A 24,936-nucleotide genomic window follows, 5' to 3' on the forward strand; every position below is an offset into this window, starting at 1 on the left:
TACTTCTGTATAGAATTCTAGTTAAGATTTTTGATGAGATGACTAGTTAAGCTAATTTTTATGTATTCTTCACATTTATCTGCTCCTGTTTTCTTTGGTATCATGACAGTAACACTCTTTTTGAAGTCTGACGGAACTTTCCCTTTTATGTAAATATTACACACCAGTTTGTATGATCTCTCAATCGCTTCCACACCTGCAGTACACAGTAATTCTGCAGGTATTCTCTCTATTCCATGAGCCTTTCTGCCATTCAATTCTTTTAATGCTCTCTTAAATTCAGATCTCAGTATTGTTTCTCCCCTTTCATCCTCTATAACACAATTTTCTAATTTCCTCCTTATAACAATTCAATATATTCCATTCCACCCACATATTTATTTTTCTTTTTGTACTATAAATCGGTGTACCATCTTTGTTTAACACATTATTAGATTTTAATTTATGTACTCTAAAATTTTCCTTTACTTTCCTGTATGCTCTGTCTATTTTACCAATGATCATTTCTCTTTCCATTTCTGAACATTTTTCTTTAATCCACACTTCTTTCGCTAGTTATCACTTCCTGTTTAAAATATTTCTTAATTGTCGATAGTTCCTTTTACTTTTTTCATCACTAGCATTGTTATATTTTCTATGTTCATCCATCAGCTGCAATATGTTGTCTGAAATCAGGTTTTCTACCAGTTCTCTTTGTTCCACCTAAGTTCACTTTCGTTGATTTAAGAATTTACTTTTTAACATTTTCCCATTCTTCTTCTTCTACATTTTCTACCTTACCATTTTTATTTAGACCTCTTTCGATGTCCTCCTCAAAAATCTTCTTTACCTCCTCTTCCACAAGCTTCTCTAAATTCCACCGATTCATCTGACACTTTTCTTCAGGATTCTAAACCCAAATCTACATTTCATTAACACTAAATTATGGTTGCTATTAATGCCGGATACTTTGCAGTATAACCAGGCTTTTTCCATGTGTATATTCTTCTTTTAAGATTTTTAAACTGGGTGTTGGCAATTACTAAATAATAGTTCATGCAAAACTCTGTAAGTCGGCCCCCTCTTGTATTCCTTCTGCCCAACCCGTATTCACCCACTATATTTCCTATTATCTGAACGTAAGTATTATCTGAGCGGTAATTACTAAAGGCTAATCAGGAAAAAGAAAGACCCATTCATTTCTAAGGTAACATGTGTAGAGCGTTTAACTTACAGTTATTTCTGGAAACTCTTTACCAGAATTACATAAAACAGATAGGTTCATTTTTATCAGAAATACTTGTAATATTGTTTAATAATATAAAACAGGAATAAAACCGATAAACAATAATATTATCGTACAAAGGACTATAGATAATCGATTTGTACGATATTCTGAAAATCTCCATTTGTCCTGAGTAGATTTTTCAATTTGGAATGGGGGTGACCGTGTCGCTCGTTAATGTACCTATAGCTTATATTACATCAGGATATCTTGATTACGACCGAAAACAGTGTGAAGGATAAGAAACCGTATATAGGATAAGAAACCGAAGAGCTGTTAATATTAAAATTAATATAATCTGTTTCGCCAGACCTTGAACCATCGACTATCCTACAGGAAGGTTAGTGCTAACCGTTCTTGCAGCTTCAGCGTGTAAGAGTTAAATGAATGAATGAGGCTAAATACAAAATGTATTCTCAAAGATTATTTTTGTTCTTATTCCTTTATGGAGGTTTGAATAAAACAAATACATCGTACAGAAATACTTTAGCTGTCTAATGAGCATTAAATTATGTGAAAGAATATACACCACATCTACCCTTGGAATAAAATTTTGATGTATGCAACCTACAAAGTTCATATTTCTTTTTCTAGGGGGAAACGTCGCCTGTTTACAAATCAGCGTTGCAAAATTCATTCAAATCGATCAATTCAGTCTGGAGATAACAAAAGAAAGGTAGATACATACAACCTTCCACAATTGTTAATCTCTAAAATAGTGTATTCGGTTATGATATTATAACGGCTGAATATTATACCATATATGAAAGTATACAGACTAGAAAGTATACAACCGGGAAAGTAAATTATCAAAATCGGCCACACGGGTTGGTCTAGTGATGAACTCGTCATCGCAAATCAGCTGATTTCAAGGTCGAGAGTTCTAAGTTTTAAATCCTAGTAAAGGCAGTAGTTTTATAAGGATTTGAAAACTAGATCGTGGATACCGGTGCTCTTTGGTGGTTTTTTGTAACCTCAGGATCCACCGTTAGGCATTCTTCAGAGGATGAGATGGTTTGTAGCGTGTGTGAAAATGCCACGCCTGATCGGGATTCGAACCCGGGTGGTCGGGTTTTAATTAACCACACATCTCAGGAACGGTCGACCTGAGACTGTACAAGACTACACTTCATTCATTCATATCATCCTCTGAAGTAATACCTTACGGTGGTTCCGGAGGATAAAAATAAAAAAATTATATATATATATATATAATTTGTTTTTCCATTACGGAATGGAATGGAACGTAAAAGTGGCGGGAGTATCACAATTCTCCGTACGAATCGCAGAGCCTGGACAGTGTTCCTTGCTGCTATATGATACTATAATCGGGTGTGTTTCAGGGGTTTTCTTTTAATGTCGGTTACAGGTTTTAATTTTTGTTTTATTTGTGGACAGATTTAGTAATTTGCGTATTTTCCATTATTATAACAAGATATCGTATGTACTGAAGTATACAATTGCATGTGTTGACATCACTGATCGATTAATAATCATTTGCAGTTTGTCTTATAGCGTTTTACGGAGTGATTTAATAGATATTAAATTATTAGTATTATATATATATATATGTTGGTTATTCACTTTTGTTTATGTAACTATGTAAGTAATTTTATCCCATGCTAATATAAGTTAATAGGATATAAATGAGATTTTGTATTGATAAATTGGTAGTGTGGGCTTCAACTTAGGATTAAAATTCATTTGAGTTTCTTTGTAAAATTGTTTACGTAGCAACATACTAAATATCATATATCGTGGATTTATTATTAGTCGTTTTTAATTAGTAATTTTCTCTCTATTTATTGGAGATTATAATACTTATTTTCTTATCCGTTACTTTTCGATATTGATAAAAAAGAACAATTGATAGTTTGTAACAGACTTTTGAAGCTTTCATTTATGTTACAATTAATGGAAAACGGATCTGTTTCATGATAACTACTAACAAATGTCAATCGTTTTTAGTAGTGTCGGGTAGAAGTCGCTAAAATAACCGGAGATAGGTTACAAAGAACTATTGTAACGCTGAACAGAACAAGTAAACCATCACAACTAAGTACATATACCTACTTAATTTCGCAAATCATCGATTCTTAAAAAGTGCGAGAAATTAACATCTCGCAAAAATAAGAATTATAAATAATTTATGAAACAAAAAAAGCATATGATTATTGTAATCCTAAACCTTATTCAAGTTCTCAGAAGTCGATAATTCACATTGAATTTTCATACGCATGAGTGTTTACATTCCTTTAAGCAGATTGTAGTCCTTTTGTAAATCTATATCTTACCTGTTTTTCAGATTGAATGTTTCCTTCTTTCACCATCTTTCTCGCATAATGACATCTAGTTTTGTTTTTCTGTGGAACATCACTATATTTTTAAGTTTAATAGTACTCTGATTATCTATTAAGAGAGTTGGCTTTGGATTAAATAATAAATTATCTGAAATCTCTTTTTACAAAATTAAAATGGGCCTTTGTTGTTTGAATCTGTGTTCCAGATGCAATATTCAAGGCAAAGCTTAAGTGTGGAATTTTGCCTGAAGCTAGATAATTTAAGCTTCCAATCATTTGTTCACCGTTGGAGTTTAGAGGAGAGTTTCCAGGTTCCCAACCAAGTTCAATTGGAAAGATTAAGGTTTACAGTTGCTAAACCCATATTTTTGTAGAATTATCTTTACATATACTGATTGGTGCATCTCTATAGATTTGCCTGTTACAGTAATGTATATCTCAAGATAATTTTCCACTTGATTTGATTTTAATTTAAATCAAGAATTTAACTTTGTTATTAGGCTAATGATCATTGAAGAAGGGCCTGTAATAACTGTCATCTACATGAAAAGACACCAAGTTTTCTTTACTGTGGTATGTGCAACATCTACCTTGCTTCTTCTAGACCGTATTACTATAAGAAGTGTGTTAGGTGTTTATATAGACATTTAGAAACTTGTTTAAGACCAATAACTCTTACCAGCTCAATTTCATTTATATGTAACAAATTTTTCTTTTTTTTTTCTTATTATATAAGAAAAAACATTGTTTATTAACTATTATTGTATATCTATTGTTTTACATATATTCAACATGAATTTTTTAAAAACAAAATCCTAAATTAATATCAGATTTTGATAATAGAAATGTGTGTCTTACTATTCTTGATTTTTATTTTTTGTCTTCAGTCATTTGACTGGTTTGATGCAGCTCTCCAAGATTCCCTATCTAGTGCTAGTCGTTTCATTTCAGTATACCCTCTACATCCTACATCCCCAACAATTTGTTTTACATACTCCAAACGTGGCCTGCCTACACAATTTTTCCCTTCTACCTGTCCTTCCAATATTAAAGCGACTATTCCAGGATGCCTTAGTATGTGGCCTATAAGTCTGTCTCTTCTTTTAACTATATTTTTCCAAATGCTTCTTTCTTCATCTATTTGCCGCAATACCTCTTCATTTGTCACTTTATCCACCCATCTGATTTTTAACATTCTCCTATAGCACCGCATTTCAAAAGCTTCTAATCTTTTCTTCTCAGATACTCCGATTGTCCAAGTTTCACTTCCATATAAAGCGACACTCCAAACATACACTTTCAAAAATCTTTTCCTGACATTTAAATTAATTTTTGATGTAAACAAATTATATTTCTTACTGAAGGCTCGTTTAGCTTGTGCTATTCGGCATTTTATATCGCTCCTGCTTCGTCCATCTTTAGTAATTTTACTTCCCAAATAACAAAATTCTTCTACCTCCATAATCTTTTCTCCTCCTATTTTCACATTCAGCGGTCCATCTTTGTTATTTCTACTACATTTCATTACTTTTGTTTTGTTCTTGTTTATTTTCACGCGATAGATCTTGCGTAGGACTTCATCTATGCCGTTCATTGTTTCTTTTAAATCCTTTTTACTCTCGGCTAGAATTACTATATCATCAGCAAATCGTAGCATCTTTATCTTTTCACCTTGTACTGTTACTCCGAATCTAAATTGTTCTTTAACATCATTAACTGCTAGTTCCATGTAAAGATTAAAAAGTAACGGAGATAGGGAACATCCTTGTCGGACTCCCTTTCTTATTAGGGCTTCTTTCTTATGTTCTTCAATTGTTATTGTTGCTGTTTGGTTCCTGTACATGTTAGCAATTGTTCTTCTATCTCTGTATTTGAACCCTAATTTTTTAAAATGCTGAACATTTTATTCCAGTTTACGTTATCGAAAGCCTTTTCTAGGTCTATAAACGCCAAGTATGTTGGTTTGTTTTTCTTTAATCTTCCTTCTACTATTAATCTGAGGCCTAAAATTGCTTCCCTTGTCCCTATACTTTTCCTGAAACCAAATTGGTCTTCTCCTAACACTTCTTCCACTCTCCTCTCAATTCTTCTGTATAAAATTCTAGTTAAGATTTTTGATGCATGACTAGTTAAACTAATTGTTCTGTATTCTTCACATTTATCTGCCCCTGCTTTCTTTGGTATAATAACTACAACACTTTTTTTGAAGTCTGATGGAAATTCCCCATTTTCATAAATATTACACACCAGTTTGTATAATCTATCCTATTTTTGATATCAGTATCATTTTGTTAAAAAAACACAGTTTTATTTATATTACAGAAATATTTGTTAAAAACAGTTTTATTTATATTACAGAAATATTTGTTTTTTGAGTGGAAGAAATGGTATCTGTGATACTGTATGGTTTACAATTTCAGTGTAATTCTTTTGATTTCATTTACATCAGGTGGATTCTATTTCTTCAATCTAGAGCTTTTTAATAATTCTCAGTTTGTATCTTTCTCTTTTCAAATTTAATCTTTTGTTTTGCATAATGTCTCTCATCGACTAATAAATTGAAAATGGCATGATTGATGAAAGTGCATAATACACTGTTTGTGGGGGGGGTGGGTGGCATTTGTACCTTTGCTGTTATTTCATCATTAACTAATAGTGGAAAGGCATTGGGAAAATAACTGGATTTTCACTGGTAGGTTCTAATGAAATATTTATCTCTGTTATTAAGTGAAGTTTCATTCGATTCATTATCTCCTTCATTGTTATTGTATAGTGCATTGTTGAAAACATTGGAGGCTCCAACGGTGCACACTTCAAGATATTTTCAGTTTGACCAGGAATAGAAGATATCTAAATATTGCTGCCGCTACTTATATCAGTGAAATTACTGGCAGACAGATTCATAGTTCTATCATAACTTTCCTCTGAATCACTCACTATAAACCTCTAATTTTTTGTCTTTTGATTTACAACTGGTTTGTCAAATTTTGATCTGTGTTCAGGGTTTTCATCAGAATCTGTGCCATAATCAGCATTATCACTATATTATTACTGTATTTTAGTACCTGATTTTGGCATCTACTGATATGTTCTTTTTGATGAAAATATCCTTTGTAATTGGACTAATTTTATTTTTTTTTTTTCATTCTTGTTTGATTGGACTTTTTTATATCTAAATCATTAATTTAGATTATTTCTTCTATATATCTAAATTTGTTATCTTTATTGATTTTTCCGCATTTTGTGTTTAGAGGCTTGGGAGAATCTTGGTTGGTCATGAATTCTGCCTTTTTCAAACAAATTTTTAGACTTATTTTCCTCGCAAATTATTTTAGATTGTTTACTTGTTCTGCTGCCTTTTTGAGGTTTTCCAAGAAAATTGTAATACTGTCAGCAAATGCTCAGCAGTTAATTCCAATTCCTTTCAATTTCAGACCCAGTTTTATTTAGTAGTGTTCAAAATTTTTTCACCTTTTCCTGTTGTTTTATTACTTTCTCTAGGACAGGTGAAAAGGATTGATGCTAAATTACTTCCTTGTCTTACTTCTGTTTTAATTCTGACACTACTCATTTTAATTTTATTTCTGATTTTGTGTTTAGAATAGTCTGTTTAGTAATGTTAATTCTGTTGGGATCCACACCAAATTTTTCAGGGATGGTAAGGTAGTTCTATAGATTGAGTTGTATGCCTTTTTGAACAAAGACAATTACTTAGTTTTTATGCCTTGTCATTTTTTCTCTTATTATTGTTTTAAGGTTCAAGATTTGTTCTGCACATGATCTTACTTTTCTCAATCCTTCGTATTTTCTCAAATGTTAATTCTAAGATTAATTCAATTCTATTTTGAAGTGTTTTTCAAAGAATCTTATTTGTCAAAGGTAAGAAGGGAAATCGCTATGTTGTTATTTACTTCTGTTTCATCTTGTTTGTGTAGCGGATGTATTAGTGCATTTTCCGGTCTTGTAGGATTTTTTCAGTTTTCCATATCTCTTCTAGCAAGTTCTCCAGTTTTTACTTCGTTGTTTTCATGATTCTTTTTGTAGTTCTGTTGCAGTCAAACTATATCACCTTCTACATTGTTTAATTTCTGGCTGATTTGTCTTATTTTCATATAATTATGTTTTTTGGATCTTTTAATTCATGTTGCTAGATTTTGAAATTGAAATCTTACCTTGGTGTTTGGTAGTTTAATAATTTTTCAAAGTACTTGCTGGAATTTTGCAATTGTCTTTGTTGTTATGACCTAATTTTCTATTTTTACCCTAAAGAAAAGGCTGGGTGATTAGTATTTGGTAAGTTTTTAAAGTTTGGTAATTGTGGTAAATTTTAAGGTGTACTTATTTACTTAATTGAAATAGACAGGCACAAAATCATATTTAAAAGAACATACGTACATAACAAAATTATCATTCATAAGTAGCTCTTGATAAGATATTAATCGTACCTTAATCTACATTTCGTTGTAAATGTAGCCTAGTAATAGGTGATGTATACAAATCGATTGAACCGAGAAAATATTGAAAATTATGCCTAAGCAATCTAGTTCTTAATATATGCAAGTCAAAAAGCTGTAATAAATTAGGGGATTCAACGTAATTACTAAAAATTTTATTAGCAAATATTAAATCCGTCCTCGTCAGAAATGATTCAATTCTTGATATTTTTAATAAATTTAAAATACGAATAAAGCTATGGTAGGTAAAGAGCATAGAATCACAGATTTTAATCATAGATCACAGGCGGCATATCTAAGAAAGATTCTATGTGGTCTTTCTAGTAGTTTTAATTGCAAGTCAGCAAAAGGTCGCCAAACAACAGAGCCATAATTTAATACTGTATAAGTGTATGATTAAAATTCTGCAGAGTTAATATTTCTGTAATTTGTAGAGAATCTCTCAATAAAATTTACCATTTTTAGTGACTTAGATACAGTACAAGTTTATTCACTGAAGGATAACTTGCTATCAAAACATACAGCCAAGTTTTTAATAGAAGATATCTTTTGTATTGCAGTATTTTATATTATTCAGTTGCACAATTATATCAACATCTGCAAACCTTCAAAATTGAATATGAAATTAATTTTTGTAAGTTTTTTTATTAATTTTTTCACAAAGTTCAAGTCAGTTGGAATTAATTGAATGTAAACTAGTTTTGTAATAGGCTTAAACCATTTCATATTATCTGTGAAAAATAAAAAAAAGTGATAGGGTATGAATAAACTGTTATCTATAAATACTACAAAAATAGGAAAACCTAATAAATGCATGCTTTGCCTTACTCCACATTAACATAAATAGGCTTAGAGATAAAATTGTAAATTTTAATATAGGGAATTCTGTATGAAGTGAATGTATCAAAGACAACAATTTATATTATTAAATTGACACGCAGTATCAAAAACTTATGGCAAGTTTTTTAATAGGTAATTTGATATTAACTACATCAAACGCACAATAAAAATCAGTATAAATTGATCAAGATAATTACCATCATTTAGTGCATCAACAGTATCTTCCGTATGTACATACAAGTTTGTTCAAGTAGATTTACCTTCCAAAAAACAATGTTGAGCTGGAACTATATAAATTTTTTTTTATGTAAGTGTGATTTTCTTATAAATTAACTTACCTAAGATCTTTGCAAAAAAATTGTATTTGCCAAGGGCAGTAATTATTGATATCTGAATGTCACTATTTTTAAATAATGGACATATGTAACAAATTTTTGTAACACTAGGATGTAGAAGACTATTTAAAAAATGATTGAAGAGCTTAGTTAAGAACTGTATAAAAAAGGCAGAGCATTTCTTCACTAAAAGAGGATGAATATATTCTGTGCTTGTCAAAGAGTTAGCATTAAGTCAAATGGCCTCTTCAACATCATTTTCAGTTAAAATGTTTAACTGCAGCAATCATTACAACGAAATGTAATTTCAGTTAAGGAAAAATCATTGTTAATATAGACACTCCCAAATTTTTTATCCAAGTTCTACAATATCAGTGCCCTTATTAGCGCATACTCATTTCATAAAGAATACATACAAGATGGACAAGATCTACTGTTGTCATTTTTATTAACAAATTTAAAAAATCTTTGGAAGCATCAGATTAAAGATCCTCAACTTTTAACAGTGTAATTTAATAACAAATCTTTATGACTGAGTATTGCATATACTTTGTTCTTAAATAATTCTTAATAATAAGTAGATCTATATTGTTTTTGAAGCTTATAGAACTTTTTGTTATTATTAATTGTGATAATAATTTCCCTACAAAATTAAATTTTTTTTTGCAGCTAGTTTTGGTACATGACTTTCAACAATATTATTATAGTGGTTGCCATGAAAGATGGCACTTGTGTTTAATCTATTGTATTTCAGTTAAAAAAAAATTGCCCAAAAAATGAAGGTATCATTGGAACTGCAGTTTTTTTCTTTTGTCAACTGGATTTGGCTGATTTTAGTTACAGTCATTCGTTTGAAAATTAGGGGTGTGAGAAGCGGAAAACTCACAATATTTTGCTTTTTTTTTGAGAATGTCAACTTTGATTGATATAAAATTAAAACCGATGCAGATAAAAGTTTTCTGCTTTTGGAGGTAGGTTAAACGATTGTTTCTCAATAAATAATTAGGATTTATCCCTAATCTAGTATTATGTAAGCATGTAGAGTGTTTTTTATGAGACAGCCTGCTTTTAGTTTCAGTGAATATTTTATGGAAAAAACACATCGTTGTAATCACTCAAACAATTTGAATAAGATGACGATATTTTGAATATAATGTATTTAATATTAAGCTTTTAACTGAGGTCGGAAAGGTATGAAAAGTTCATTCAAAAAGTACAGCCGCAACCAATGCTTGGTGTGTGTCCTGTTTGTTGCTATAATAATCAGCTACATGTAGGCACGGTTTAATATCGCCTTTCACACAGTTTTATCAGATTACTTTATACATGGATAATATTAACTAATAAAAAAAGTGGTTGCAAGCAACCACTTTTTTGTGAAGCTATTGTTGGATTTCAGCTTTCCCCCAGCTGTTGGTGGTAACTTTATTTACCGCAAAAGGGTGATAAGTTGTGTTATCTATTATTATTATTATTACATTCCCTTGTAAGTAATTCAAAAACTCATTTGTAAGCCAAATATTGAAACTGTTCCTATTCATTTTTGAATGATAATCACAAGAATTTACTACTAATACTTTCTTTAGCCGAACCTGCACGACATACTATTAAACGACTGCCTTTCTGATGAGTTGTTTAATTTTAGTATCGTATTTTTCTTTGAATCTTGCTATATTTATGAAAATGATTTTCATTAACCCACGTCTCATCTGTGTAAAATATACGTTGATCATCACATGATGCTTTTAATTTGTAAAATATGTTTAAAAATTAAATTCTTTTTAATGCAATATCAATTTATTCCATCAAGAAACGTTGACCATCTTCAGTTTTTTTTATAACAAAAACCAATATTTTACAATATTATAAAATGGTCATAGATGATAGATTTATATCCAGTTTTTACCGTATTTCATCTTTGAACTTTTTAATGGTAGGGATTTCATTTTGAATGGTATGGGTAGTCACTGATATATGATTGTGTGTGGAATACATGATAGTTGAAATCGTTCAGTGACAGATTTGCATTCCTGGTCCTATTTTTCTCTGGCATTTCAAACTGAACGCTACTGTCGTTACTATCGCACTCCTTAGCTGTCCTACATATCCTTTGTAGCGACCTCCAACTAATGCTGCATGTTTTAGCAGTGAGTTCATGAACTTCATCAAAGTAAATCGTGCTACGGAATTCAAAGTCAGATAGCTTTTGAAGAAATTTATATTCATTGTAGATTACATTCTGGAGCCACCCTTAATTGTACAGCCATGTTGATTGGAAAACTGTGTTTCCATCTCATTCATATTAAACTTAAGATAGTTACAGAAAAATTACTTATAACCCGATAAAAAAATGTAAATTAATGTACTATTCTAAACTGTCTTTAATGTAACGTGGCACTGTTAAATAATCTTGCTAACAAACCAGTATGAACTGAACGTATGGAAATAAAATATCATATACTTTGTTAGATACCACAGCTAACGGCTTAATGAACTCATCAGACTGAACACTGGCATTGCAATTAATTTATACTAATATACAATGACATAATATTAATATACTGTAATCAGCATTAAGACAACTGCTCACTGAGACTGCTTCTTCAGTCCTTCATATATTGCCACAATTTTAAATCGATTATTATGCTCCTCACCATAAAACACGAATGTTTTAATTCAACTCTACAAATAAAAATTCTACAAAATTAATGCCTGATATTAATGGAAATTTATTTTTACTACACCTAATATTAACCGAAATGTGATGTTCTATTATTGAACAACCTGTAGACTTAAATAGTAATATTTGTGGGCTAAATCTTAATTAAAATTATTGAGAAACAATCGTTTAATCTACTTCCAAAAGTATAAAATTTTTATCTCTGCAAATAATTGCAGTTTTTTTTTTACTGAGGTGCAATAGTTTAAAACAAGCACCTTCTTTCATAGTGACCACTGTAATACATAGTTGCATTTACTCAGAAAAAATTTATATATCATGATCAATATCAAATTCCAGTCAGGAATGATGTTTTTCTTATGTTACAAAATTGCATTTTCATGTTCTACACACAAGCTCCAAGTTTATGTGGCGACATAAAAAGTAAATACATATTATTTAGAATCAAACTCTCATTCATTAAATGTTGAATCTTAGAAAATTTATGTTTTTATAATTTGGTATGTATGGATCAGACATAAGATTAGAATTCAAAATTTTAGTAGGTAACATTATCTCTAAAGGTATATTATATTTATCGCTATGGAAAATTTCACCATAAACAATATTAACACTATGTGTCGACCATTCCTGAGGTGTGTGGTTAATTGAAATCCAACCACCAAAGAACACTGGTATCCATGATCTAATATACAAGTCCGTGTAAAAATAACGACTTTACTAGGACTTGAACGCTGGAACCCTCTACTACCAAATCAGCTGATATAGGATGATGCGTTCACCACTAGACCAACTCGGGTGGGTTAATGTTCTTCTTCCGAATTGCAGTAAGTGCACTTAACGAAACGGAACATATAAGCACCATCTCTTCGCAGAAATGTTCTGAGTAGCGAACAGATTGCTGTATGGCAATAACTTCTGCCGTTTAATGGACTTTTCCATTTACATATATGGGGAATCGAACACCATGTTTGGTTTTAGAACAGGCAGTATAAATTATTATACATTCTTTGTAACTACTGACGGTTGATAGAAATTACTGTCGGTTGATTACTGCCTGCTTGCTTCTCTTTTATTTTTCCGCAGGAGAGATCCAACTTGTATTTACAACTGATAAGAGTCATGGCGATATTTCTCTTGTAGAAATTGCTAGCATGTCTGGTAGAGCAATTTCATATTTTCTAAATTTCAATCATCTCCTACAGAGGACCTACGTTTTTTGGGAATGACTTTACGATGAATTTCAACATTTTGTTCAAAAGGGGCTTCTCTGAATCGAAAAGGAGTGTACTTGTCACCACTTTTTCTTATGTGAGCATTGAATGTAGTAATACTCAAAAGCCGGTGAACTGCTTTGCCCTTTTTGTCTTTTTCTTTCCAGTGGGGTTGCGCTCAGCATTTGATCCACCCAATCAAGTCCACCCATAAAAATATAATCATTGGAACCATTGCCTTCTTTCCTTTCTGTACTATTTCTACACAATCTAATTGTGAATATATAATCTATATTTGTAATAAACAAGACGTCTTGTTTATCTTGCCACTTCAACGACATAATTTTATCCTCCTTATCACACACTGCACGAATTTCATTTTTATTTAATTTTTTGCGTATATTTTTTGGAATACCATGCCTGTATTTTTTGGCAGTACCCAATAAGTCAGTATTTTGCTCATCCAGAGCCGGAGCAAGTTCAGTACTGCAATAATAATTGTCAGTGTAAATACAGTAACCTTTGTCTAACAGGTTAGTAATTTCTAAAAGTCAAGACATTTTAGTGGTGTACCCATGATTTGGGTTGTTTACAATTTTTGTGTCTGCACCTACATAAACTATCATGTTATAAATATAACCTGTTTCTGACTCTGAAATAACATACGTCTCAATGCCAAAGCATGCCCATTATATTCTAATAAATTGAATGAAGCTTAGCCTATCTTTTCATGGCATTAAACTTTCATCAGCTGTGCGTTTTGTTTTCACGATTTGCAGTCAGCAGCTGGAGGAGTTCAACGGTAATTTTCGTAGAGAGAGAACGTTAAGGAGCCTCCTATTAGGCATACAATTTACTTGGCACCTTCGTTGAGAAGGTTGTTCTTCCAGATAGAATGATCCGTTCTTCTTCCAGGAGGCAATCATAAATGGTAATCGTTTATCTGGACGTGCTTGATAATTTTCTGATTCCCCCCCCACTTAGACAATTATTAACAAAATGAACGCCATTACTACTAACAGAAAAACGGGGAAGCACTCGCTACTAGCCTAGAAGTCCGAAATTTTCTTGATATTCGATTTCCAGCTCGGCAGATCGTGCATGGCCACCTCGCTCCCTAGATTTGACGCGCTAAATTTTTTCTTGTGGGATTTCATTCAAGATGATCGGGTTTATGGGAACGGAGCGGAACGCAAGACTGGCTGAGGTTTCAATATTTCCTCCCTAATCGCAAAGCCTGGACAATGTCCCTTGCTGCTGTATCCTTTCTATTTTCGGGCGGGTTTCATGGGTTTTTTAATGGCGGTTATAAATGTTAAGTTTTATTTATTGACGATTTGATAATTTGCTTTCCTATCCGTATAGACCAGCGTGAAATTTATTTACTGACTAAGCTTTTGAGCCTAGTACTCCCGGCGTGATTTCCCTTCAGTCCATCCGCTGAAATCCTTTCGATACTAACTAACACCTTATGGGCCAGCAGGAATACGCCTACCGGGGCCCTAGTTATTTGGAGAGAACAATGCGCCTCCTTCTCCGGAGGGAGTCGCATATGCTGACTGAATTAAATTGTTTCTCTTCGTGGGACGGTGTGTGTGGGGTGTTGTCTAGGTTTTTATAAGTTTTAACCAAATTTAATTTTGAAAACGGGTATTTTCGCGCGGTTTCCATTTATAGGTTACGCGATTTAAGAATATCTAACCTCAACCGAATCTGTAAGTCATCTAAATAAATTATACGCTTTTAAAATTGCGAAGTCCTTTTTGAATCATCCGGTATTTTAATGTTGTTCTATTATACATATAAAAATATTTTTTAACTCTAAAGAGTTAACCAAGAATATAAAAATAAAACGAACTTGAATGTAGATACATAATATTATTAGAGATTTTTAATTATTCTTTTAAATTTCTGTACACACGATAAGCTGCTATATGATGCCAATTAAAATTATAATTAATGTTTGAATAACCCACACAGTTAGAATCAAGTTTTTTATTTTTGTTATCCTATTTGTTATTAGGATATAAAATATCTGTTATGAATAACAGATATTTTGACATCCTCTTTAAATGTTTAATATATAAAACATATTTGATGATTTAATAACAAATACGATTTTGATTTGTTTCGCAAATACCGATGCGTATAAAGTTTTTTTAATTTGTACCTATTTTACTCAAAATATAAATAAATTATTATAGAAAATATTTATTATATTTGTTTTTAATGTCATTTTTAAGGCTCCAAACCGTATCTAACAATTCACAAAATAGTCACGATAAATACAATTTTTTATTATGTCAATTACAGTAACTTTTACTTTTTTTTATTTTATTTCTAAAAAGCCATGTTTAATTGATCAGCTGTTAAAAGTGGAACCTTTTTTAATAATTTAATATAATATAAATTATATTGTAATGTTTGTTTGATAGTAAGAAATAAAATATTCTTTTTGAATAATTACTTAAAAATTTATGAATTAATAGATTTTTATTTATTATTACTAAATTGCTTTATGTATATTACAAATAAACTGCTTTGCTAAATGGTTTGATTCTTTATCAAACCATTTAAATAGACTGTAAAATAAAATTACGCTCAAAAATTGTTTACTAAAATTTTTACTTAAAATCTAAAATAAATTAATAAATCTAAAATAATAAAATAAATTTTATTATTTTAAGAATGACTGTGTGGGTGTTAACCAAACTTAGGAGACTGATTCAGAATATAAAAATAAAAACGTTCTCGTGAAATTTCCTCTCACTTCATTTTCCCGTTTGTCTGCCATTTTGTGTTTTTTCAATAAATATGTTTATCTTAAATTCCGACTGAGATATTTTAATGAAATCTGGTTTACGTGTACCCTACAATATTCATAAAATAAATAACTTACCTAAACTTTTATCTTTAAAAATTCCAAAATGGCTATCATTTAAATTTTTTATTCATTAATAGACCCGTAAACAATTTTTTTTTTCAAATTATATTCTATTAGATAAAATATTAAGCCTTTTATTGTAAACAAAATGACATTTATTGGTTTATTCAAATTGGGTACGATATAGCTGACTTCTTCTGTTTAGCCTCCGGAACCATCGTAAGGTTTTACTTCAGAGGATAATATGTATGAATGTAAATGAAGTATCGTCTTGTGCAGTCTCAGGTCGATCATACCTGAGATGTGTGATTAATTGAAACCCAACCACCAAAGAACACCGGTATATCCACGATCTAGTACTGAAATCTGACAAAAGTAATTAATTGCCATTTATTTCTAGTGAGATATTTCTGAAATTGTTAAAATGAATGTAACACGAATACCTGAAAATAGTATGTAATGTCTGCACCTACATAAACTATCATGTTATAAATATAACCTGTTTCTGACTCTGAAATAACATACGTCTCAATGCCAAAGCATGCCCATTATATTCTAATAAATTGAATGAAGCTTAGCCTATCTTTTCATGGCATTAAACTTTCATCAGCTGTTAAATCTTTTTCAGGTATATATACTTCTCCGAATCTGTTAACAAGGTATTCAATAATCTGTTTTATTTTTTTGATGAGTTAGTAATATTATTATCAATAAAATGGAGGAAACGCGACAGAAGTTTGTAATTATGGTATAAAGGTTTCCAAATGCAGGAGTACTAAAATGGGGCTTGCATGTTTATATTTTTCAATTTCTGGCTTCCAAATAATTCACGATCAGTTCCAAATAAATTTCATCATTATCAGTGTCTGTGTTCACAGATGAAACCTCAAAAACTGGTTTAGTATTTTTTTCTTAAAGAGATTTTTGCCATAAAGATTAGTTTTTATGGCAAAAATTAGCCGATGTAGTGAAGCTATATCAGCTAATTCATTTGTAAAAAATAACCTGAATAATGAGTATTCATTGTTAGGTACCAGTTAGAATACCAGTAAATATTTCAGTGTTGAAAAGTTTTGTGGTAACATGCTAAGCCCAATGTTTAGTGTTTTTTTTTGTTTTAGCTACAAATATTTGAGGTCTTTTACGTAACTGAACAGAAGGCTGTAAATCCTGTTCCTCATTACTCTCGTCATCGTTAATATCGCCAAGAAAATGAGAATCACTATCAGCTTTATTATTTAAAAGTTCAATTATATTACTATTATTTATACATAATGAACTAATAAATATCATTTACAATGTCTTAATTGTTATATTAGTAATAAAGGCTATAATAAACAACTCTGTTATTTGTTATTTATGTACGGTTACATTCATGGAAATAAAGAGAGTGAAAATTACATAAAAATAATAGAAAAAAAAGAAAAACAATAAATAACAAACAAATAATAAAATTAACATGATCGCAACTTTACAGAATGATAAAAGCAACGAAAAAATGCACAGTAACAGCTGTTCAGAATGATACGAAACAAAACATATAGAATATGCTACTAGCGCTTCACTGTTAAATTATAGTATAAATGCAATTAGACTCGCACACATTCCAGTAACATATCAACAAACAGAATAAATAAAGTTAATTCATAATGACAAATTATTTCATCAGTAGCACTTTTCAGCAAAAAAGTGGATGATGAATTATTTTATCAAGGTAGTTATTGACAAATTATATTGTCAAAAACCAGTAAGGGGGTTAAATACCTATATTAATATCAGAAAGTTTACGTGATTTATGTTTGGCTAAATTGTAGTTTTAATCTCGCTTGTTAGATCAAATTTTTTTTATATACATGTTATTTCACTTGCTCAGTTTCTTTTTCTTCCATATCTCCTTCATCGTTTTCCAGTATTTTACTTTTTTCTTCTGTCCGGGTAAGAAATATTTCTTCCGTGGTTTTTGTTTTCCTGGAAACAGGTATTTTGCAATTCTTTCTCACAGTAAATGTTCTTTTAGTCTTCCTGAATTATTTTCATTTCTTCTATCCCTTTCAGTTTCTCTAGTCCAGTTGTCATTATTTTTTAGATTTTTAAAGTGTGCAACTAGTCTGTTAGGGTTCATTCTTTGTAGGGCTGTCAGATCATTCTCTGGTGTTTATAAGTATGAATCATGTAGACCTATGTTTAGAAAATTAAATATCATATTCTATTCTTGTGTTTCTATTTATGAATATGCAATCTTTGCTGAAAAAAAATTGTTACTTATTTTAAAAAAAATAACTATCCATCTAAACTGAAACAGACAATAGTTCTCTTTTTGTATAACTCAACACAATAAGTCATCTTACAAGTAAGGGGCTTATTGTGATTTTGAATTCCTGAATCATTTAAAAAAAATCTTTCCACCAATTTATTTATAATACAATTAAGTAATTTTCTTTTGCAGAAACAACATTCCTCTGTCAATAAATTTTTAAATAATACTAATTACAAAAAAGAAGCACAATTGAACTGCATTCTGAACAAAATATACATAAATGTATGCTCAAAATTAATTTTCATTACCGCCTTCGGAATTATGAATTGTCTTTTTATGATTTTTTTATGTTTATATATTTACATTAAGATTATTTCATTTATTTTATATGAACTATTGATATAGACTAATCACTTCAATCTTTTTTTATTTGTTGAGCTAAAGTCATACTGAGAGTCACCCGACACAAAATGTTTTCGATGACTTCAGTCTCTTATTGTGGATTTTCACCTTCAGTTATCGATAGTGGAGGAGTTTGATTTATAAACTCCAATCCTTTAAATAACCTAAAGGAAAAAATTGCAGCTAGACAAATTTGGGGAACAAGGAGGCCACTGTCCTCTGCTCACAGTAAAAGCTGCTTGAATGTGTTTTAATGAATTGTTTGATGTGCAACAGATTGTATCTTCATCTTGGTAGAAGAAGCTGTAGTTTTTATCACAATTTGTTAATCAAGAGTAGAATTTTTTAAAAAATTGTACAGAAGACTTTTGTATTGACAGTACAGTAAAAAAAATAGGTCTCCCTACTATATGATTACCAGAACAGCACACTGTACACTGATTTTCTCATAGTGAAATGGACACTCAAATGTGTGATGAGGATTTTCATTCGTTAACCTGTTTGTCCATCGACAATGTTTTAGAGAAGCCGGTCTGCAGTAAGATGTTTCAGTTAAAGTTTAAATCGTGAAGAATTGCTTTATTGTGATTATTATATAAATTTTTTGGACCGACAGAAATTCTTCTTTGAACATCGATTATGACTTCTGTATTCTTAACTGAAAGTCATCTGTTTCATTTTGCAATTTGAAATCAACCCCGCTGTATGCCAATTTTTTAACTGAATTGTGTATGCTATTCTTTGCCGGGATACTGGCATTTAGAAATTTTTCAGCAAGTATTCAATGCGTTCCTTGAAAGGATTCCAGAATACCGATTAGCTTCCATTACAGTAAACCATTCGTCCGATCCATCAGGGCTTTTTTTTTTATAGAAAAACACAATTTGAGGAACGAAACTTATGGCACTGATGCGTGAATAGTTTACAATTGAGAACAGTAGATTAGATTAATAACATACACAACCGATAATGTATGCAAATATATATATATATATATCTATGTTTACATATTAGCACTTTTGTAGTGCATGCCATTTCATTAGATGTATTATAAACCTTTTAAAAATAAATAAAATTTAAAAAGGAAGGTGTCCTTAGTCTGATTGTTAAAAATCTGAGTTTCATAATCTTTAACGATCTGGCTAAGGAGGAACGTAGCCTTCTTTTTTCAATATGTCTTTTTTAAAAGGTTTTTAATACATCGATGAAGAAGTGCCCGTGACAAAAGTGCTAATTTTAAGAATTTAAAAAAAAAAACAAGCAGTAAGTGGTAGTTTTATTTTATTTATTATAAATATATTATTATTCTCTAATACAATGATTCCCAAACTGTGCGCCACAGTGCCCTGGGGAGCTTGTATCCTGTAGGATATTATGTGTGCCTTGTAACAACGAGCTCCATGATAAAACAGGTTGATGATGCCATTATTGTTCCTTCATAATCAGACATTGACTTTTGGTTTGACCCTTTGATTTGCGATTGTAATTATTATTTTTAATTTTACAGGTTACTATCAAGGGAAATACCAAGCGTTGCAAGAGATACATAAATAATTCTATGCGTGATGAAATTATAAAAAAAAATTCAGTGAATGTAAGTGTGCATATGGTGATGTAACAACAGAAGAAAATTAGTTGAAAATATAAGTAGTAAAAACAAGTTGCCTATTCAGAAAGGAAAGAAATCTGTTTGTGAATGTTGCGATTCATTACTCATAATGAAGATAAGAATTATATTTGTAAATTTTGTCAGAAAAGTTTTAATCAAAGTTCTACTTTAAAATTACATTTAAATATTCATATAAAAATAAAAATGTACTTGTAACTTTTGTCAAAAGTTATTTAATCTCAAAGACACTTTAAAGACACATCTTAATACTCATACAAAAGAGGAAAAATTATGTCTGTAACTTCTGTCAAAAGGTTTTTTATCAACCTTCTTATTTAAAGATACACCTTAACATTCATACAAAAAAATTATGTTTTTAGCTTGTGTCAAATGGCTTTTGATTTTCCTTCTAGTTTAAAGGCGCATCTTAATATTCATACAAAAGAGAAAAAATTATGTTTGCAACTTTTGTCAGAAGTCTTTTAATCGAAGTTCTGCTTTAAAATCGCATTTAAATATTCATAAAGAGAAAAATTATGTTTGTAACTTTTGCCAAAAGGGTTTCATTCATCTTTGTAATTTAAAGAGGCATATTAATTTACACACCAAGAGAAATAACATTTGTCAAAAATTTTTAACGAGAGTTACACTTTAAAAGAAATTTGATTAAGGAGAAAACAAAATTTTTATAATTTAACATTACATTTTTCTTATTTTTGTACCACCTCTCATTGATGTAATACATCATTAGATACTGCATCAGAGGATGAGATGAAATAGCAATTTTTACACTGAAAAATACCATACCTCACCTGAATTTGAACCCAGGTCATCGGGATTAAAGAGTGAGACACTAGAACTCTCACCATAGAGGCCAGCCTAGATTATAAACTTCTTAAAAAAAAAAGAAAGTAGATTTTTCTATTACTCTGGTTTATAATATGTGAATAACATTTATTAACATTAAGATGTTAATAAATAACCATCGGCATGGTTCCGGGCTTAAGAGCCCGGAACCATGCCGATCAGATATTTTGGTAGATACTTAGGAATTCCACCGATTCAGAAAAAGCGGTGTAGATATGTAAAGTTCACAAATGAGAGTTGTTTTTAACATTGTTTTTCTCAAATGCTTTTTCACAAAACACTGATCATGAATGAATCTAAAGCTTTGCTCTGATTTTTATTAAAGTTTACTTCACATCACTTATCTTAGATTTTAGTATTGTTTTCAGATATTAAAACCAAACAAGAAGTATATCAATATTGACCTCAAAATCTTTAATGCTTCTTTTATTGCTTCTTTCACATATATCACCTTCTTTAAAAGTGTATTCTTTTATTGTTATCTCCTGTTTATGAATTATTTTCCTTTTTTCTTTCGCACTAACAAATATGATTAAAAATAAATTTTATCAGACATGGCACGTTGGTGTAAATAATTAATATTTAAAGAACCCACTTACCAACAATTACTGTATATATACACGTTCAAGAGCTTTCAGAATAAAATTCCATCATCAGAAACTTAAAAATTTAAGTTATAATCTTAATGAAACTAAAACTTCATCACGTAAATTTGTTTATGTCAACTTCATATCCTGTCATTATGAATGTCTCCATTGTTATGTATTGTAGTATATTAATGACAGGTTACGTTACGTTACATAAACAAATTTACATAACGAAGAAGTTTTAGTTTTATTAAGATTATAACTTAAATTTTTAAGTTTCTGATGATGGAATTTTATTCTGAATATGCTTGAACATGTATGTAAAAGAATTGTTGGTAAGAGGGTTCTTTAATTACTAATTATGATTAAAAATATTTGATAATCTTGAAAATAAAAAAAAATTAACATTTTTAAATATAAGTCCCAAATCAAATCGCGATAGTTGTATTACATTCTCAAATATATTCTGTTCACAGTATAAAAAGGGTTTAGAACGGATAAGAACTGGAAACCTAAACAATAGGGTAGAGGGTAGAGATTTGATGTCGGGTCACTTGCTGTGCTCTGAAATTCTATCTGCATTTCTACTACTTTAAGTTATAACATTGCAAATATGAATTGATGCTTGAAAATAGAAATATTTTTGAAAGTATATACTGTCAGAAAATTTAAAAAAATATGTTTTATTTTTTTTTACTCGACAAGGTAAAAACCTCCTTAAAAAATTAGGAATTTAAAAAAAAATTCTTTGTTACATTTCTTTAAGAAATTTTTTATTGTATATTTTAAGAGATTTATATTTCAGAATTTTCTTTTTTTTTGACTGATAACTTAATCAATTTAATTCTAGAGATTTTAATTATTAAAAATAAACCAAAATCTCTAAAAACTAAAATTAAAGTTTTTAGAGATTTTGGTTTATTTTTAATACTTGTGAAACATTTGTTTTTTCGTAGGAAATACATAATCCTGTTTTTTCTGCGATTAGTTTTAACATTTATATTTGAATTTTTGCTACTTCAAAATTGTTTTCAATTAAAACCTGATTTTTCATAAAAACAAAACAATTCCTAGATTGCCCTTTTTGTAACCTAAAATTTTTGTTTCTACAACATTAAGTTTCAATGTTTTCCTCCATTCTTTTAAGACTAGCAGAACACAATTAAAAGCGATCAGAGTCAACAAGTCTTGTTATGTTACGCCCTTCTTTGATTTTAATTGTTCCGACAATTGCAAATAAATTTAACATCGGAAATTGGTTTGTTAAGTTAAAAAACGTATCATTTATTCCTATTTCCCAGCGGAATCGTATATCTTTTTAAAATGTAAAAATGTAATTGTATAATTGTTATATATCACCGTTCTAACTAAGATTACTAATTTTACACAATCTACTTGTTCTGCCAAGGTCTTCCCCCTTTCTATACAACTCTTAATATACTCTCCAAATTGTTTATTGATGTCTTCTTCTCTTCTATTCTATTTTCTATCGCTTTTATAAGATTTTAAAGGTTACTGAAACCAGAGAACTTCCTCTGTGATTATTAACTTCTATTTTGTCTTCCTTTTTTATGTAAAGTATGAATAACCACAGGACTGGCAAGTAGACTGCCATTCATGTGGGATTCTTTCGAAAAGAACGAAAGAAAAAGGTTCTAACAGTATAGCTTTTCTTCGGGTGTTTGCAATTTTATTAGTTCTCAAAAAATAATTTGCTAAAATTTTACTATCGCAAGTTTATATAATTGTTATATAAAAATATTTTTTCTTAATTTTTTTTAGAAAATAATTTTTTTGGTGAAATAAATATATGTTATTGTAATAATAAAAAGTGCAATCGATTCAGTTTTAGAAATATGTTTATAATATTAAAAATTGTGTTTTTTATGTATTGTTAATAAATAATATTTTCTTCACAATGTAAAAGTTTTCAGAATGATGTAGTTTAATTTTATAATGTGTTTGTTAAGATTCATTTATTATATACTGAACCAGCTGATATTAAATATTGTTAGACTTTATTTATTGTAACGTATTATAATTCAGTGTAGCAATTAAATTATTGTAAATTAAAGGTGAATAAAAGAAGTGTTCAATAAATATTTGTGTATTGTACTTTATTTTTTTGTTTATGGACAATGTTAAATATAATTTGTTTCAGCATTTTTTTTATGCTTTGACTAATTTTCTTTGTCTTTTCTTCAGTCCATTTATTTCCACAACCATCTTGTTTTTCTATTTCTCAAGTCATAATTGAAAATTAATTTTCTAAATACGTGACGTGAAGGAATCTTTTCCTAAGGAAAAGTCAGGAATTTTTAGAAAAAATCAGGAAGACTTGCAAAAAAACTTCAAAGACTTGCATTTTTGTTACCAAATAAAGATGTTAGTATTTTTTAAGTAGTGGTGACCACATTGCAACTACATGCTCTAAGCAGCCTTTAACATGTCCTTTTCTTATTTATATTTCCCAATTATGTTTTTGTATTAAAGGAGGAATATTCAAAATTGGAGTTAATTTTTCCTCTGGAGAAATTTTTTCCATTGAAAAATTTAATGGTTAACTGTTATTGGAATTTATTTCAAACCAACACAACTTTTTTTTTGGTTTAATTTTAGGTAAGTAATTGCTTTTAAATGGCATCTAAAAAGACTGTTTACTGGTGAGTGGTTAGATTAATCCCAGAATTCAGTCGGTTGAGAACAGGTAGAGATGTTTTCTGTGATGTGTGTAAGAAACATTTGGATGAACCATACTTTATTAACATTTATTTTGAATAATAAATTATGGATTTTTACTTACTACATATTACTCAGAAATTTACAGACTAGTACCGTACCAATAATTGTTATACTTATTATAATTAATTATTATGTTTGTTTGTAATGATAATTTTTTAAAACTCAAAAAATTCTGAGTCACTCTAAATGATTTCTTTGACACTGTTCAGTGAACTTTGAAAAATATTTTAGGTGTAAATTAACAGTAACTCCATTAGCGGGTGAGCAATAAGACTTAATTGATAGCGTGTAATTTTTCATGCGATAATGCTTTGAATTTCTTATAGAGTCAGTTCTGTAACAGATAGCTGTGTGGTAAATGCAGAAGGAATATACGAGACATGTTTTTAAAGTAAGTACTGTTTTGAAATTTAAAAAAAAAACAAGTACACTATTCTTAACAATTTTATTTTTACATGAAGCCTGTACTTTAATCTGCTTTTCTACATAATTGCCACCAAT

The 24,936-nt window shown here is 29.9% G+C and overlaps 1 long non-coding RNA gene across 1 annotated transcript in view; it reads left to right on the forward strand.

Annotated features, from left to right (window-relative positions):
* LOC142320118 (uncharacterized) overlaps window positions 1–22,537 on the forward strand; it is a 36,567-nt gene extending 14,030 nt beyond the window's left edge. Inside the window, exon 3 of the long non-coding RNA XR_012755292.1 lies at window positions 20,138–22,537. This is a non-coding gene — a long non-coding RNA (uncharacterized LOC142320118). The remainder of the gene's footprint in view (window positions 1–20,137) is intronic.
* The last annotated feature ends 2,399 nt before the right edge of the window (window positions 22,538–24,936 follow it).

The sequence above is a fragment of the Lycorma delicatula genome, chromosome 2 (assembly GCF_047948215.1).
Source record: "Lycorma delicatula isolate Av1 chromosome 2, ASM4794821v1, whole genome shotgun sequence".
In the NCBI taxonomy this organism is placed as follows: Eukaryota; Metazoa; Arthropoda; class Insecta; order Hemiptera; family Fulgoridae; genus Lycorma; species Lycorma delicatula.